This window comes from Bos mutus, chromosome 4 (assembly GCF_027580195.1).
Source record: "Bos mutus isolate GX-2022 chromosome 4, NWIPB_WYAK_1.1, whole genome shotgun sequence".
Lineage (NCBI taxonomy): Eukaryota > Metazoa > Chordata > Mammalia > Artiodactyla > Bovidae > Bos > Bos mutus.
In genome coordinates this window covers 106,323,894-106,341,495 of record NC_091620.1, presented here as the reverse complement: position 1 = coordinate 106,341,495, position 17,602 = coordinate 106,323,894, and the positions used below count along the sequence as shown (strand labels likewise).

General features: G+C 35.1%; 1 protein-coding gene and 1 long non-coding RNA gene across 2 annotated transcripts in view; both read left to right on the top strand.

The window, feature by feature from the left end:
- The window catches only part of PPP1R9A (protein phosphatase 1 regulatory subunit 9A), a 350,686-nt gene that overhangs the window by 40,080 nt on the left and 293,004 nt on the right, over window positions 1-17,602 (top strand).
- Window positions 12,109-16,559, top strand: LOC138987555 (uncharacterized). Its single transcript, XR_011463911.1, has 2 exons — window positions 12,109-13,162; window positions 15,862-16,559. It is a non-coding gene; the product is annotated as an uncharacterized lncRNA (long non-coding RNA).

Genomic DNA, 17,602 nt, shown 5'->3' with positions numbered 1-17,602 from the left:
TTAAAGTGTTTTCTATGACCGTTTTTATACTCTAAAGGCAGAATGAGTCATTGCAAAGACATTGTATAGTCAGTAAAGTCTAAAATACTTATTATCTGTTTTATTTTTTTTAGAATAAAATTGTCTGTTCTTCACCACTGAGCTACCAGGGAAGCCCATGCTAGATTTTTTAAAAATGAGGTTGGAGTCATGTATTGATAATTCAGATTTCTTGCAGTGGGATATGATTATGAGAGAATCATGGAAGGCCAAATTGTGACCTACACTTTATCAGAACTGGTGTATGTTTCATAAATGCAAGTTTGCTGACTTCTTAGTTTGTTTTCTCTGTAAAATGCTTACCTCTGTCCATCTGTCTGTATGAGGGTTTGACCTGTATTCCACCCCTCTTCATTGAGCCAGGCCAGGTTTCTCTGTCCTCCCATCCAACACATATATACCCTTTGTGGTCACCTTCCCCTTTAGATCTCTTTAATGACATTTACATGAATCCATGCCAGCTGTTATTAACATTGTGTTCTTTATACACTGACTAAACATTTAATATATAATTAATTACTGAAGGAGTTTGTGACTGTAGTAGAAATATGCTCTTTTTTTTTTTAAAGAGCATTGCTGTTGTTCTTTGGAGTTGACTTTTGGTTGTTTAGATCAGCTAATTTTTACTCAAGGGAGAAGGGGACTCTCCCTAAACTTGTAGTTATAGTTAAACTTTCACTAAAACCAGAGTGATGCCCTTGTGATCAAAGACATTTCTTTGACAGATTTGTTCATTTGTAGAAATCCCAATTCCTTTTCAGAGCACTTTCTTTAGCCTTCGTTTTTAGTATACTTTGTTGGACTCTGATTCTTTTTCTCAAAATAGCAGATTATCTGGATTTGGTATTCTAGTTGCATCTGAAGAGGATTTTGAGAGCTATAGTAGAATTTTAATTGAGTTCCATTATTTCAGGGCATTGAGGGTAAGGCTTTTTGAATGTGTGGCTAGTTAGATTCCAAGGAGTCAAATAAATAGAAATTCTTAATCAACTTTTAAGTTCTAAGTCTAGATTTTTCACCCAGTTCATGGTCTATGATGTCCTAACTTTCATAAGATACATATGTATTTTAAAAAGTCAGAGTAGGGTGATAGTAAAGGAGTTTAGGTCAGGTCCTCCAGTTCTTTGCAGACTTAAGTAACCTCATGTATATTACTTAACCTCTTGTGCCTTTCTTTTCTCTTACAAAATGATGATGATTATACCTTCTTCAGTGGATTGTGAGGCTTATCTTCATGACATATACAAAGGACAGGGATTCTTAAGGTCAAATGAACATAGTGAGGGTTATCTGGATAATTTAAGTCTGAAACCTTGAGAAAACATTTTATGGGAGTGGAAGAACATATTTTAGAGAGGATGTCTAAATAATTTAAATTGATTCATTGTACTTGTTCCAATTCACTGAAAATTTTCCAATCTTTTGTTTTGTTTTGTATGAAGTTGGCATAAAACTGTCATTTTAGTCACTTCATGTTTATGCCCAGTTCATAAACATCCTCTTGCTGTTTAGTCACAGTAAGGAGACAATTACATTCTATTAGATTGTATCAGTTGAAATAGGCTAAAATATTTATGAACATATGTTTCAAAATTTGGAAATATAGGAGGAAAAGAATCAATAAAGATGTAAATATGTTTTGTTAAAACAGGACATTCACAAAGCACTGTAAGTAGAAATAAAAGAACTCATTAACAAAGAGGTTTGCATGAATACAGAATTTGGTTTTTGGATTTTGTTTCATTAGTCTGAATATTAATTTTAATTTATTTTACTAGATCAATGGCTTTCATAGAATTAATTCTGGAAACTTGTAATCATCAGAAATCTAATATGATGCTAAGATGATGCACAGATTCTTTAAAAAATTTAAAATTACACATGAAAAAATGTATTGAGATTTTTCACAAACTAAAGTGATACCTAAACTGTAGCAAAGTTTTGAAAGCTTTTCTTACCCCCTCTAGAAGGAGCATTCTAAAGCTCTCTAGGAATACCCTGGGTAACTTACACCTTAATGACTCTTGGAGACCACTGGCCTTAAAATTCTTAAATACTGAAGAAGAGTGGTGAAACATTTTTTTGAAAGAGAGAAACATATTATAAGGTTTATCCATCTATTTCTAGTTTTGACTAGAGTCAGCAGAACCAACAGAAGATGAGGCCTGTTGGAGAGCTTTGCTGGGTTTAGATGGGGTCAGCTCAAGGGCTAGCATTTACCTTTGGTGGTTTGTGTTTAATTCTTTTGAAATTTTCAATTGCCTTTTTGTTCCTACCCCCACAGATCTTTGACATTCACTGACTAATGTAGGATGGACAAGGAACAATAAGGGGTGAATTTTATAAGGCCCGTTTGGTTCAGTGGTTATATTAAGGATAGTACTCAGATTTCTTGCTGGTTCTGACTCTAGTTGAAGTATGAAGCAGCAGATGGGACACCTTGCAGGTTAGCTCAGGGAAGGTCTTCAGAATAGAGGGTGAATGCTATGGCTCTAAAATAGAACACGAATGGGATTACCCAAAATAAAAGGCTTATACCCAAAATAAAATACAAGGGTGAATATTGTCACCCTGCTTATTTAACTTCTATGCAGAGTACAGCATGAGAAACGCTGGGCTGGATGAAGCACAAGCTGGAATCAAGATTGCTGAGAGAAATGTCACTAACCTCAGATATGCAAATGACACCACCCTTAGGGCAGAAAGTGAAGAAGAACTAAAGAGTCTCTTGATGAAAGTGAAAGAGGGAAGTGAAAAAGTTGGCTTAAAGCTCAACATTCAGAAAACTGTTCTGATGATTGATTTATCCTTATTTCTACCTCAATCACAAACTCATTTTGTCACTTTCTGTATGTTTTGATACCAGGTATTCAAGTTTCCCTTCCGTGTTGTTGTTCATTAAGAGCAGCTTTGCTCCTCTTAACCCTTTGCTCTTCCGTTCAGTTTTAGAATCAGCTTGTGAAATTTCTCAAGTCTTTTTTTCATCTTGATTGACATTTCACTGAATCTGTACTTCAAGTTTGAGAGAAGTCTGGCTATGGAGATTTTTGTATTTTCAAGTGTGACTATGGAAAGGTGTATGACTAATTAATATCTTTCTATTTCTTTGGGTGTTTAATATCTTTGTAAATTTTGTAAGTTATTATGTAACTTTTGTTTAAAATTTTTTGTTGCTTCTATAAATGGTTTTTTTGTCTATGAATTGGAGGGCAGTTGATATATAAAATGACTGATGACCTTCTGAATTATTATTAATTATAAAAATTTGCTTGCAGATTATTTTGGTTTTCTAAAAAGATGATCACATAATAGTTTAATAATGGTAGTTTATTTCTTCTTTTCTAAGCCATATAGGATCTTTGTCTTTTTCTTTATTTTTGTCTTACTTAGACCCCCTTCAAATATTGCCAGAGGTGGTGACTTTTTTGACTTGTTTCCAATTTTAAAGGAAGTTATTTTAGTATTTTATCACTACTTATGCTGTTTATTGTATTCTTTGATATCCTTTATCAGAATAAGAAAGTTCTACTCAGTTGCCATTTATTTGGTGTTTTGCTTCTAAATCTTGAATGAGTATTAAATATCATTGACCTTTTATTTTCTGTACCTATTTGCATGATCTTATAGGACCGCTCCTTGTATTATATTAATAGGTGTTTTTGATGTTAAAGCACTCTTGGATAAATTGGGGATAAATCGAATGTTGTATTTTATATTGTTCATTCACTGGTTGCTTTTATCTGCTATTATTTTACGCAGGAGGTTTGCGTCAGTGTTTGTGAGACAGGCCTCACAGCGTTCCTCCCTTCTATTGCCCTTGCGTGAGTTTGGTTAATAAGGGTGTGCCGGTCTCATGCCCCACCTGGGAGCGTTCCTCTGCTCTTTGCTGAAATAGTTCTGTAACACTGGGTTGACCTCTTCCTTCAGCGTTTGATTCAGCTTTTTATAACACCATATAGGCATTTTCTTTTGTGAGAAAATTTAAAAGTTTCATTGAGTATCTTTAAAGATTATAGCACTCTTATGTTTAATGCTATTTTGAGTCAATTTTGGTTGTATTTTTTAGAGAATTGCCCATTTTGTCTTAGTTTTCAAAATTATTACCATAAAGCTGTTTATAATCTCTCTTTTTACATTTCTGCTCTAACTGTATTTCTTAATATTGTTATCATGCCTTATTAATTTATTGCAGATGTATGTGCTATTTTTAGTGTTTTCGAAAGAACCAACTTTTGTTTCCATTCATCTTTCCTATTATTTTTGTTTTATTAATTTCTATTTATTTTTTTCTTCCATTTTTCTTTTTTTGGGTGTTCTTTTTGTAAATTCTTAGTTTGAATTTACAACTTAAATTTACAAACTTAGCTCATTAATTTTCAGGCTTTCTTTTTAATACACAATTTTAAAACTAAATTTTACCATGTATACTGTTTAGCTAAATCTCACAAATTTTTACATTCATATGTCTTCATTATTCCTATTTAAGTATTTTCTGATTTCTATAGTGATTACTTTTACATATTGTTTAAAAGTGTGTTTTAAAATTTCCCAATGCACACCTCCCATTTGTTTTTTATTAATTATTGTGAACTTGCATTGTCAGACAGTAAAGAATCTGGCCTGCAATGCAGGAGACCCAGGTCCCATCCCTGGTTGGGAAGATCCCCTGAAGAAGGGAATGGCAACCCACTCCAGTATTCTTGCCTGGAGAATCCCATAGACAGAGGAGCCTAGTGGGCTACAGTCCATGGGGATCACAGAGTCAGGATGCAACTGAGCAATTACCACTTTCACTTTTGCCTTATGATCATAGAATATGGGTACTGTGTATTTATGATATGCCTTATGATGCATAGTATTTATGATACTAATTGTTTTAAATTAAAAGTAGTTTTGAAACACAGTTATGATCAGTTTTTGTAGCCATTCTCTGTGTATTTGAAAGGTCTCTAGTTCATGATGACAGTTTTCTATATGTACATATTAACTCAAATTTGATTCTTATGTTGTTGAATTTTATATCTTTGCTAAGTGTTTTATTATTGATAGCTTTCTGTATTAGTAGTGAGATAATTATGCTTTCCCACTGATAATGTTTTAGTTTATGTATTTTTGAAACTACTTTAAAGTACATGTTTTAAGTTGTTACACTTTGCTCTATAATTTTTAAATCAATCTTTATGTATCATTACATGTCATTTCGCTATTTCTGCTTAAGTTATCTTATCTCTGATATAAATATATAGCTATGTCAGCTTTGTTTTGTAGACTAATATATCTTGTTTTATCTTTTTACTTGCAGACTTTTTTGGTCCTTATGCTTTTGAGGCATTTCCTTTGAAAAACATTGTGTTGGATTTTTTTTAAATCAGATTTTTCTTTTAAATAGGGAGTTTGGCTTCCTTAGATTTATTATGAGTATTAATAGATTTGTGTTTATTTTGAGCATTTTTTGTGTGCACTCCCACATTTACTGTTTGTCTCTTCTCTCTCTCTCCCACCCCTTTTTTTTGGTATGAGTTGTTGAGCTTTTCCTTTTGACTTGTTTTGTACTTTCCACTAGTTTGGAAGATATAGAGTCTGTTTTTTTCATTGGTAACTCTGAAACTGTACTTAACCATTGAACAGCAACAAATTTGGTTCATTTGCACGCATATATATTTCAGTAGTAAATACTACAGTACTATCAGGTCTGCAGTGGTTGGATCCATGAATGCCAGGAACCTGAGATATGAAGGACTGACTATAAGTTATGTGTGGATTAATCCTCATGTAATTCAGTGAACAACTATACATATATTTTTTGTGTATGTGTATATATATGTATTATATGTAATATCTTAAAGTCTGTAGTTATTCAGTATTTCTACTGTTCTCTAGAGCTATAAAGTAATTTTTATTACCTCTCTTCCTGTGATTACAGAGTTGTCCCTACTTTAGGTCTTTTAAAAAACTTATCACATTAGATAATTATTATTAACACAATTTTTTTTCTTAATACAATTTATATACTGTTTTTCATTTTATTTTTTCATTGTTTATTCATGTTTTCCAGATTTTTTCTCTGGATTAGTTTCCTTTTTCCCAAAGGGTATTTCCTTTAATAACAGATTATTGATATTAGCCCTCTTATATTTTTTATCTGAAACTTTATGCTTATTTTTAAGGAACCTTAAATAGCACACTATTTGATCCTATTGTAGTAAAACAAATTTAGTGTAAAATTTTTTCTTCTTAAAATGTATATCAAAGTGTAATGATTTTTATAATTGTTCTTGCTTCCTATTATCCAAACCCCTGTACTCTTTCTTTGGCATGGATAATCAGGAATAACTTGTAGGAGATTCAGAATCTTTTTTTTTTCTATTACAGAATTGACCCCAAAATAGTTCTCCTATTTCTTTTGATTCCCACTGGATAGTGATTTCTTCTTTTCTCTAATTGCTGTCCTATTAAAAATATCCAAACTTGCCTTGTGTTAATTTTCTTTACTTCCCTTGATTGTCTGAACACTGAATTTCCTCACAAAAGGGGAGGGAAGGCTATTTTCAGTATATTCATTTATTATAAATGTGTTGTTTCTTATGGTTTTAAAAATCAGTGCTTATTTGAGGGAGAAATTTGACTTAAAATCCCTTCGTTTGTGTATTTATTGTTTGGACATGGTGATAGCCATCCACAATGTCCTCCAATAGAATTTGGAGATAAGTGTCTTCAAATTCTGCCAGTCTCCCATGGGCTTGCTCCACTTTTCCAACTTTGCCTCAAGTTGGCAAGGCTTAGGTTTCTGTGCCCCGTCATGGACTGGGAGCCACTGTCTCGACACCTGTGTCTGCTTACCTGCCTTTGTGGTGCCTTGGAGACCTTAGTTGGCTCTGGCTGTCTGCTGCCAGGCCTGCCTGCCTCTCTGCCAGTCTGCACCTGTCACAACACTGCCCTCTCTGTCCTGTAGTCTCATGCTGTGTTCCCCAGTTACTGCTGGCTTCCAGCGTGGTTAGATCCCCTCCACTAGTGACTGCTGCTAGATAAGCTTTGCAGCCCACGGAATGCAGCATGCCAGGTCTCCCTGTCCTTCACTATGTCCTGGAGTTTGCTTCAATATTCCAATGAATATTCAGGGTTGATTTCCTTTAGGATTGGCCAGTTTGATCTCCTTGCTGTCCAAGGGACTATCAAGAGTTTTTTCCAGCACCATGGTTTGAAAGCATCCGTTCTTTGGTGCTCAGCTTTCTTTATGGTCCAACTCTCACATCTGTACATGACTACTGGAAAAACCGTAGCTTTGACTATATGAACCTTTGTTGGCAAAGTGATGTCTCTGCTTTTTAATACACTGTCGAGTCATTTCAGTAGGCATGTCTAATTTCCCAGGACAGCCCATTTTGTTAGTATCTGAATCCCTGTTCTAAAGTAGCAGTCAGCATTTAAGAAAGGACAGAGTTGATTTGTTCCACAAGCTTTCAGGAGAAAATTAGCTGCAAGTAAGAAACCTTCTTATTGAAAACATATTGAGTGTTAATATTAATAGTCTTTGTCTGGTTTTACTTTCAGACAGACGTATAACTGTCACCTGTTTGCCATAAGAGTAGACTTTTAAATCATTTATTTTATACATAAATATTGATATCTTACTTGCATTCTTTGTTTTGCATTTCATATTATTTTGTCATATTTAATTTGACTAAACAAATGAATTATTCTTTACAGTACTGAAATGTTACCTGATTTCTTTCATATTTTAAGTTGCTACCCAGTGGTTAATTTTTTAAGTTAGCAGAAGTTGCACTGTAGTGGGACTGATTAAAATTTAGCAGCAGGAAATTCTATACATTCATACAGCAGTGGTAAAAAGGTATTTTTCCGGGACATATATATTTTTTTGTCCCTGTGAGCTCAACTTTGGTAAATGAGAGTGCTAAATGCATTAGATTTCTTTATTCAAATAATTGTCATCAAGCTGGCATCATTAAGTATTTTGTTTTTCCTTCTGAACCCACATATGTTCATTTATATTTGCTTTCTTGGTGAGTATCTACTTTTTACCTAATGTAAAAAAAGTGTTTGTGTTATAAATTGCCCACCTTCTGAAGGCAAATTTTACTTTGCTTTATTTCACGGTCTCTGGCTCAGTACCTGCACACAGTACATAGTAGGTCTTCAATCAGTGTTTGAATAGGAATCAATCAGATGAGCTAGCACTAAAATTTAGATTCAGAATTTTCATTTGTCAATATTTGCAAAGATGTAGGTAGTTATAAGATAACCACTTTCCTGTAGTTCTTTCTATCCACATACCAGTGTATGTGATCACTGTTTTACAAACCAAGTATTAAACATCAAAGTGCTTTCTATCATGTTTAAATATGTGTTTCAGAATTTAATTACAATTATACACTTCTTTATTTTAGAATATATGAAACATATGGAATCACAAAGTTCTAAGTTTTATCTCTTATTTTGCAAAAAATATAGGATTTGGTTTCTTTTGTACTTTTTCTTTTGTTTTAAAACTCTACTGCAGCAAATTTAATCTGTAAATAGTGGTCTTATTCTTGGCACTCCATCAGATAGTTGAAGCATAAAATATAGCTGCTTTCAAAGAATCCGATAGAAGTGATTAGCTTTGGTACAGTTAAAAATTGGCGCCTGGGGTATCATATTTAGCTTGCTTTGCTGAAGCCCCTCATCACACCTCTGTTTCTAGGAACAGAAGTAATAGAAGGAGGTAAGCCATACTAAGTAAAGCAATTATAATTTTTCCCTCCATGTTTGGCCAAGTTATGAGAAAGTGCCTGTAGATTTGATAGGCCTGTTGTCATGATTTCTGGATGGACATTTTACGAGTAGCTAATACTCTGTTTTAGATTAGAAAGTAGTTCAGTGGATGAAGTGTTGCTTGTAGACCCTTGTTCTTTATTAATCATTAATTGGCTACCAGTATGAATTAGAAGTGCCCACCCAAGGCAAGGCATAGTGCGTACTTTGTTTGCAAAAGGTCTGTGATTCAGCACTTGCCAGGAGCACAGTAGAAGCAAGCTAAATTTTGTAAATGGCATGTTCCATCAGGAGTTTATGCATTTGACTCCAGTTACTGTGGCCTTTGTGCTTGCACTGGCTTCTGGCCTTGAACTAGGCATCTGTCTAGTCTGAACATCCCTTCTTCTGGATATCTGCTTGGCTGGTTCTTGATGTCCAGGTTCTTAGAGGTCTTCCCTGTTCTCCAGTTTAAATTAGCTTCTTAGGCTTTATCATATCACATTTTGTTTCCACATAGAACTTACATACCTGAAGTTTTCTTCATTTATTTCCCTCGGTTTAGAATTTTTGCCCCAGGACAAGCAGAGACATTATCTCTCTCATTCACCTCTTTATCCTCAGGGCCTCGGTCAGTCAGTACCTAGTACAAGATAGGTGCTCAAAAATGTTCCCTAACTGAATGTGTATATTTTCTCATTCAAACTTTTTTTTTGATCATTATTTGTTATAATGACGCTGAATTATTATGGGAATAAATGATATTTGAGCCCTAAAATATAACAAAAGTGAAAGTCGCTCAGTTGTGTCTTCGTGACCCCATGGACTGTAGCCTCTTGGGTTCCTCTCTCTATGAAATTCTCCAGGCAAGAATGCTGGAGCGGGTTGCTGTTCCCTTCTCCAGGGGATCTCCACAACCTAGGGATTGAATCTGTGTCTCCTGCAATGCAGGCAGATTCTTTACCATCTGAGCCACCAGGGAAGCTTCAGAACATAATGAAAGTCCATATCAAATTAGGGCTCTCGGGTCAGTGCAGTTTCATTGTCATCAGCAATATTAAGCATTGCTAGTGTATTTGCTTTCTTGTTATATTAATTATACATATATTTCCATTCATAAAATTTGAAACCTGACTATAATCCCAGCTTATGTAATCAATTTCCTTTTTTAATTGACTTGGTTATTTTGAAAGAAAAGAGACATTTTCTGTATCGCTACCCAAATTCCCTTTAGGGCTTTTATAGCAGTATGGCTTGAAATTCCAAGGTTGAATATAGTTACATATTTTTGCAGATTACAAAGTTGGGAAAATAGTTAATGAATGACTAGTACAGAGTTAATGAAAATAGTTAATAAACAACCACTGAAATGTAGAATAAAAGTTTTCATTTGTATCCGTATTGAATCTAAAATGACAGTGAAAGGGCACTCTAGATTTACTTTGTATATACATTAAAAGGCACAAGAGTAGTAAGTGTTTAATCTTACTTTTGGGAAGAATCATTTACTTATGCTTTTAGTATTTAGTAACCACCTATAATTATGAGATTCTGTGTATTCACTTTCTATAGAAGAAGTAGCCACTTTCAGAACCTTTCATTAAATTTACTTTATTTGATATGGTGCTTTTGATACTCCTGAGCATAGTGTTTTATACAGAAAAATTATCCAAGGATTATATTGACTTTAAAAATTGATATTTAAAATTACAGATTTAAACTTCTACTTTTATCTTTGATTTATAAGTCTAGCATATAAATTATATTATTCTTGTCATATCAAACTGTTAAAATTTTTGAATGATTAAAGGTTTTGAATGATACTTTGTCATATTTACAAACTCAAACACCTTAAACCATTTAAAACTATTCATATAAAATTTATTGTATTTAAGTGCATTTCTGAAAACCAGCATAATTCCTATACATCTCACAAATTCAACTATAAGTATGGTGACTCTGTGGTTCCCATAATATGCCAACACTCTGTATCAAGCTAGTGAGTTTTCTATTTATAATTACTGGTCTAAATCAATTACTCTATTTTATATTTTAATTGGAATTACAAGGCTAAACCTATCACTCTGATAGGTCAGGTTATCTTAAATGTTACAAATACTTAAAATATAATTGAGCTTATCATAAAATAGTAATGAGTTTGAATCTCCTAAATATTTTCACATTTAATTTAAATCTCCTCAACGTTATATCATCCCAAGCAGTTTTCTGAAACATTTGACCCTACATGAGGAATTTGAACTGGACGCTTATCAGATTCTTGTCGGTTCTTGTCACAGACACATTAATTAAAACAGTATTTATAGATGACAGGAGCATATTAAATTAGTCCCTTCTTAACCGCATGCCCATAACACTGTTCTGGTCATGTATAGAATGTTGACTGTGATACTTGATTGAACTTTGTATTTCTTTGGCTTGTTAAATAATTAAATATCTTTTTACCAAACTTTAAAGACTTTTGAAATTAGTGGAATTATTTGTAATATTCTTTCTGGCTAGAGCACAAAAATCTTATTGATATTAAAATTATCTGATTGAATGCTAGCTTTCTCTCAAGACTTCCTTCAGTTACAACTTTCAGAGTCATTCCACTGATACTAAATAAAAATGATCAGTGAACTTTGCTAGTCTCTTCAGTTCAGTTCAGTCGCTCAGTCATGTCCGACTCTTTGCAACCCCATGAATTGCAGCACGCCAGGCCTCCCTGTCCATCACCAACTCTCGGAGTTCACCCAAACTCATGTCCATCGAGTCAGTGATGCCATCCAGCCATCTCATCCTCTGTCGTCCTCTTCTCCTCCTGCCCCCAATCCCTTTCAGCATCAGAGTCTTTTCCAGTGAGTCAACTCTTCGCATGAGGTGGCCAAAGTATTGGAGTTTCAGTTTTAGCATCAGTCCTTCCAAAGAAATCCCAGGGCTGATTTCCTTTAGAATGGACTGGTTGGATCTCCTTGCAGTCCAAGGAACTCTCAAGAGTCTTCTCCAACACCACAGTTCAAAAGTATCAGTTCTTCAGTGCTCAGCTTTCTTCACAGTCCAATTTTCACATCCATACATGACCACTGGAAAAACCATAGCCTTGACTCTTAACCCTTCTTTAAGGGTTTGTATTGTATAGATGTCCTCTGTACTAGGGGTGAAAAAAGAAAATACTCTTAAAAGGTACATTGATGCTAATCATGTGGTATCTTTATGATATAAATGATAGTTTCTGTTCCTCTTAGCTCAGTCATGTCCGACTCTTTGAAACCCCATGGACTGACTGTAGCCTGCCAGGGGCCTCTGTCCATGGAATTTTCCAGACAAGAATACTGCAGGGGGTGGCCATTTCCTTCTCCAGGGGATCATCCCAACCCAGAGACTGAACCCACATCTCTCGTGGACTCTGCATTGACGGGCAAGTTCTTTACCACTAGTGCTACCTAGGACGCCCTCCTTTTAGTTTAGGTCAATATACAATGAAGAGAGAACTCAAAAATCCTTTTAGAAAGTAGGGGACAATAAAGGAAATAACACTAAGTCCTACCAACAATGTTTTACATATGTTATCCGATTTAAAATAATTTCATTCTTAACCATATACCTGCCAGGTAGCTATTAGTAGTTTCTCATAAAGTGTCTTTGTTTATAGACACTTTATAAAGAGACAGTGGTTCAGTAAGGTTAACAGCTTGCCAGAGGTCTTAAAGCTGTTAAACGATGGGGCCAGAATTTGAATTTACATCTGTTCTGAGGCAGACCTCTTTTCCTGCCATGGCAGAGGATAAATGAAAATAAATTGGAGTTGTGTTCCTTTCAAAAAATATGTTTCTTCCTCATGTTTGCTTGTTTTCCCTGCTAATATATTTAGTAGAAAAGCGTTTGCTAAATTGCCACAGTTAGTTTTGTAGACTCCCTTGTTGGCAGAGAAAGATGCACTTTCTATAGAGCTGGCATCCACTTAAAGGTTTATGTGGCCTTTTCTCTATGGAAATGAATTTGATTAGGGGAAGGCAAGAATTGAGTAATGACATGATGTTCCTAGTCCAGAAAGGAAGCTCCTGAGTTCACTACCTTCCTGATTTTCTCTTCTCCTTCCTCTGTTTCATAGGAAGGAAACAAAACTGGCCAATAAAGTGACATATTTGCCCTTGAAGAGGATTAGGATAAGCTACCCCCAAATATGCCAGTTTGGCATCAGGATTATTTTGAGCTGAAGGAAATAGTCCGCAGATGCAGGAAGAGTTCTCTGCCCTCCCCTTATCTGCCTAAAAGCAGGATATAAATTTCCTTTGTGAAGGTATCCCCACTTCTGTACAATGAAGAAGAGAGAGACACTTGTCACTGGATTTGGAGAGTCAGCACTGGGGTGAGTCTGCATAAATAAATCTTATTAAAATAGCCCTGATTCTCCATAACTTCCCCCCATGTATTTCCAGGTCATTTACCCATAAGTTTATCGTCCCTCAAAGTCTAAACCTCCTTACTTTTGTTAAAATGGTATATAAGCCCTTGAGTCTAACCACTTCTTTGAGTTTTACTTCTTTTCTATGACCTCGCATGCACTTAAAATACTAATAAAAATTGTATATCTTTTCTCCTGTCAACCTATCTTCTGTGTGTTTAATTTGCAGGCTCACCATTACTAAACCTAAGAAAGTAGAGGAAAAGGTTCTTTTCTTTGATATCTGAAAGAGAAACTTGAACCTTACAGTGTTAGTCTATTTTTTTTCCTATAATTGAGGTATCTTTTGGCTGTAGCAAATATTTATTCTTTTCAAAATGGTATCAAGACTCACAGTCAAGAGTATTATTCTGGTAACTCAGTGGGTTGGATATGACAGGTATTATTCCTGTTTCATTAGTAAGTAAATAAAAAATGACTACCCTGAGTCACTTACCTCAGACTAACTCAAAGTAGAAAATCTATAATCTTTTAAACAAAAGGAAAGGCTATGGGGTTCCTATATAAATATACAATTAGATAAATTCAGGAATTCTAGACAGTTATTTGTAGGAAGGTGGAATATCTAAGAGGTTAAGGTCAATTTTAGGAATGACTGGTACCCTCTTTGCAAAAACTATTTGTAAATATCTGTACCCGCTGTGGTAGTGAAGAATGCCAAATTTGGATGTAAAAGGCCTCTTAGGCAGGAAATTACTATTTAAAGTTTGAGTTAAAGTATTTGGAAAATGTTTGCCCTCATCCTTCAACACACTCTGGTTTAACTTGTGATCTGAGCACATATCCTAAAACAGACTCTTATTGGTACATCCAGCGTATTTAGGCACAATCTGAGGGTCAGTATGTCAGAGGATGCTCATTTTGCCTTAACAATGTTCATAAATATCTGAATGGTCATTATATGACTTATGTTAGTTTGGACTGAGATGAATTTCCTGTGATTCACTGCAGATCAACTGATCCTGTTTTTTTTTTTTTCCTTAATTTAAATCTTGTAAACTATCAAGCATGTCAGAACTCATTCTCTCAGACTCAGTTCATTTATTTATTTTTTTGGCTCAATCTACTTGGATATCCATCCATCCTTAATATACATTAGAATATGAAAAGTATTACTTAATGCCTAATTTGTTCTCAAATTAGCTCATGCTATATTTCAGTGTAGTTTACTGTTCCTAAAATTTGTTGTCACAAAAATGTACTGTTGTATTGGTTATTAATTAAAGTGTAAAGTATATACTATTAACTCTAGTGCTTTACTGTCCTTAGAGTTTTAAAGAGCTTTTTGATTAAGCAAGATGGTGAGATATTATTATATTGGTTATCACTGAAAACTAATGGGTTTAAAGAAAATTCCACTGAATATTATTACAAATGCTTAATGGAGATTTTCTTCACTATATTAGGGGTTTATGACATATGATCCTAAATTGGATTACTTTAACCTCTTCCCCATAAGAAAACTTTTTCTGTTTAAAGAAATGTCAAATTTATTTCTTGTAAGGAGAAAATCTAGAGTTCTATTCATAAGCAGATAGTATTCAAGTAAAAAAAAAAAAAAAGGCAAAACCTCCAGTTGAAAATTCAGACTAATAGCCTGCAAAATCACCTGGCATTTAAAAAATACATTGAAACAATGCATGTGAAATCTAAAAAATAAATATACCTTAGTGAAGTCTTAGTGAAGTCGCTCAGTCGTGTCCGACTCTTTGCAACCCCATGGACTGTAGCCTACCAGGCTCCTCTGTCCATGGGATTTTCCAGGCAATGGTCCTGGAGTGGATTGCCATTTCCTTCTCCAGGGGATCTTCCCAACCCAGGGATCGAACCCGGGTCTCCTGCATTGTATACAGACACTTTACCATCTGAGCCACAAGTGCAATGAAATTCACCTTAATTTTAGGCTTGATCTTGGAAGTCTGAGTACTGAAGTGTCATTGACTTCAGCAGAAAAGGACTAAGTATTTTCCCACTGTAGTCAAGGTAGCATATTAACACAGGTCCCTTTGAATTTCTGTACCTGTGAGTTTCAGTGTAGGCAGAAGACTTGCCACAGAATAACAGGGTAATACGTAGTAGCTCTTGGAGAAATAAATTTCCTTTCTTGGACTTTCTTCCTCTTCATATATGCTTACTCAGTGAAACAGTTGATTTTTGAATATGTGAAGTCATAGCATTTAACATTCCAAATAGGAATTATTTAAATACAGCAAAAATCTCTCAATCTCAAGATGCTAGAGGATTCAAGCATTCAGGTTTACATAACAGCATAACTTTCATATGAACAAGCAATTCTGAAAATATTAAAATGAAATATATTTCATATCAAAACTTCTTTAAATATAAGTAGTGTTTTTATGACTTAAACATGACATTTTAGACATTTGAAATGAATTTTGGGCTTACCAGTTAAGCAGCACTTAACTTGTATTAGTGAGGCATGGAATGAAAATTTGTAAATGAGAATTTTAAATTCTAATGTGCCAAAGAAATCAGTTTTCAGTTATAGTTACTAGTTTTTATAATGGCTTTATTGCTATAATTCATATGCCATAAATTGTTTTTAGTGTATAGTTATTTATCCATCATTATAATCACTGCAGATGGTGATTGCAGCCATGAAATTAAAAGACGCTTACTCCTTGGAAGGAAAGTTATGACCAACCTAGATAGCATATTCAAAAGCAGAGGCATTACTTTGCCAACAAAGGTCTGTCTAGTCAAGGCTATGGTTTTTCCAGTGGTCATGTATGGATGTGAGAGTTGGACTGTGAAGAAAGCTGAGTGCCGAAGAATTGATGCTTTTGAACTGTGGTGTTGGAGAAGAGTCTTGAGAGTCCCTTGGACTGCAAGGAGATCCAACCATTCCATTCTAAAGGAGATCAGTCCTGGGTGTTCTTTGGAAGGAGTGATACTAAAGCTGAAACTCCAATACTTCGGCCACCTCATGCAAAGAGTTGACTCATTGGGGGCAGGAGGAGAAGAGGACGACAGAGGATGAGATGGCTGGATGGGATCACCGACTCGATGGACGTGAGTTTGAGTGACCTCCGTGAGCTGGTGATGGACAGGGAGGCCTGGCGTGCTGCAATTCATGGAGTCTCAAAGAGTTGGACACGACTGAGCAACTGAACTGAACTGAACTGATAGTTTTAGAAATTTTCATCAGCCCTGAAAGGAGCCCTGTACCCATCCCCCATACCCTTCTCACCCCACCCCTAGGCAACTGCTGGTGTATTTTTTTGTGCCTTAATCTTCCTGTTGTGCACACTTTATATAAATAAAATTATACAGCACTGTAGTCTTTTGTGTCTGGCTTCTTTCACTCAGCAAAGTGCTTTCAGGGTTCATCCATGTTGTACTATGCATCAATACTTTATTATTTCTATGGCCAAATAATATTCCAGTATATGGATATACCTTTTTTATTTATCCATTCATCAGTCTATGAATATTTGGGATTCTATCCCTTTTTTGACTATTATGAATATTCATATGTACATTTTTGTAGGGGCATATATTTCCATTTCTTTTGGCTATATATATCTAGAAGTACATAGTAACTAAAAATATCACTTTTACTTTGTTAAAAGTAATTAAGATTTTGGATAAATGAACTAATATAAAGCAGCATCTTTGAGTAGTGGAAATGGGTATTTTTAATCCTGGCTCTAGTATTTAAACCTTTTGTACCTCTGTTTCCTTGTATGGCAAGTAAGATTTCAGTTGGGAGATCTGTTTAAACTCTTCAGCTCTTTGTGTGTGTATTTGCCTGTGTGTTTTCTCATTCACCAAACATTTGTTAGTATCTGAGAGATTTGTGCAAGCACTCGGGGACAGTGAGTCTTCAGGGAAGCTTAGAGACTAGTAGGTAGGTGGGAGAGGGAGAGGCAAAGCAGAACCGACAGTCAGCGGTTGGAAGCTGGTGCTGCGCATGCCCGGGGGAGGGTGAGCATCACTGAACGCCGTTGGGCCACTGAAGAGTGGTAACTCCTCCCGCGTGTGTGCAGGCGCAAGACGGTCTGGGAAAATCCCTTCATGGACATGATGCCTAAGCAGCCATCCGCAAGTCAGCCAAGTGGATGAATGAGTAAATGGCATTTTGTAACAAAAGCTACTTGGTGATTATTTCGTGCTTAAAACGTTGGTGAATGAATTGTTGAAGTTGACCAAGCAAGAAGAAAACAGCAACATTTTTCTTTTTACTATTCATTGCCAGACTTCTTGGTTATTTTTCTCACTGTGAAAGAATGTAGAATGAACTGGTTAAGCTTAAAATAACTCAACTCTCACTTGAACTCTTACCTGAAATATTTTAGTTACCTTCAAAACTGTTGACAATCA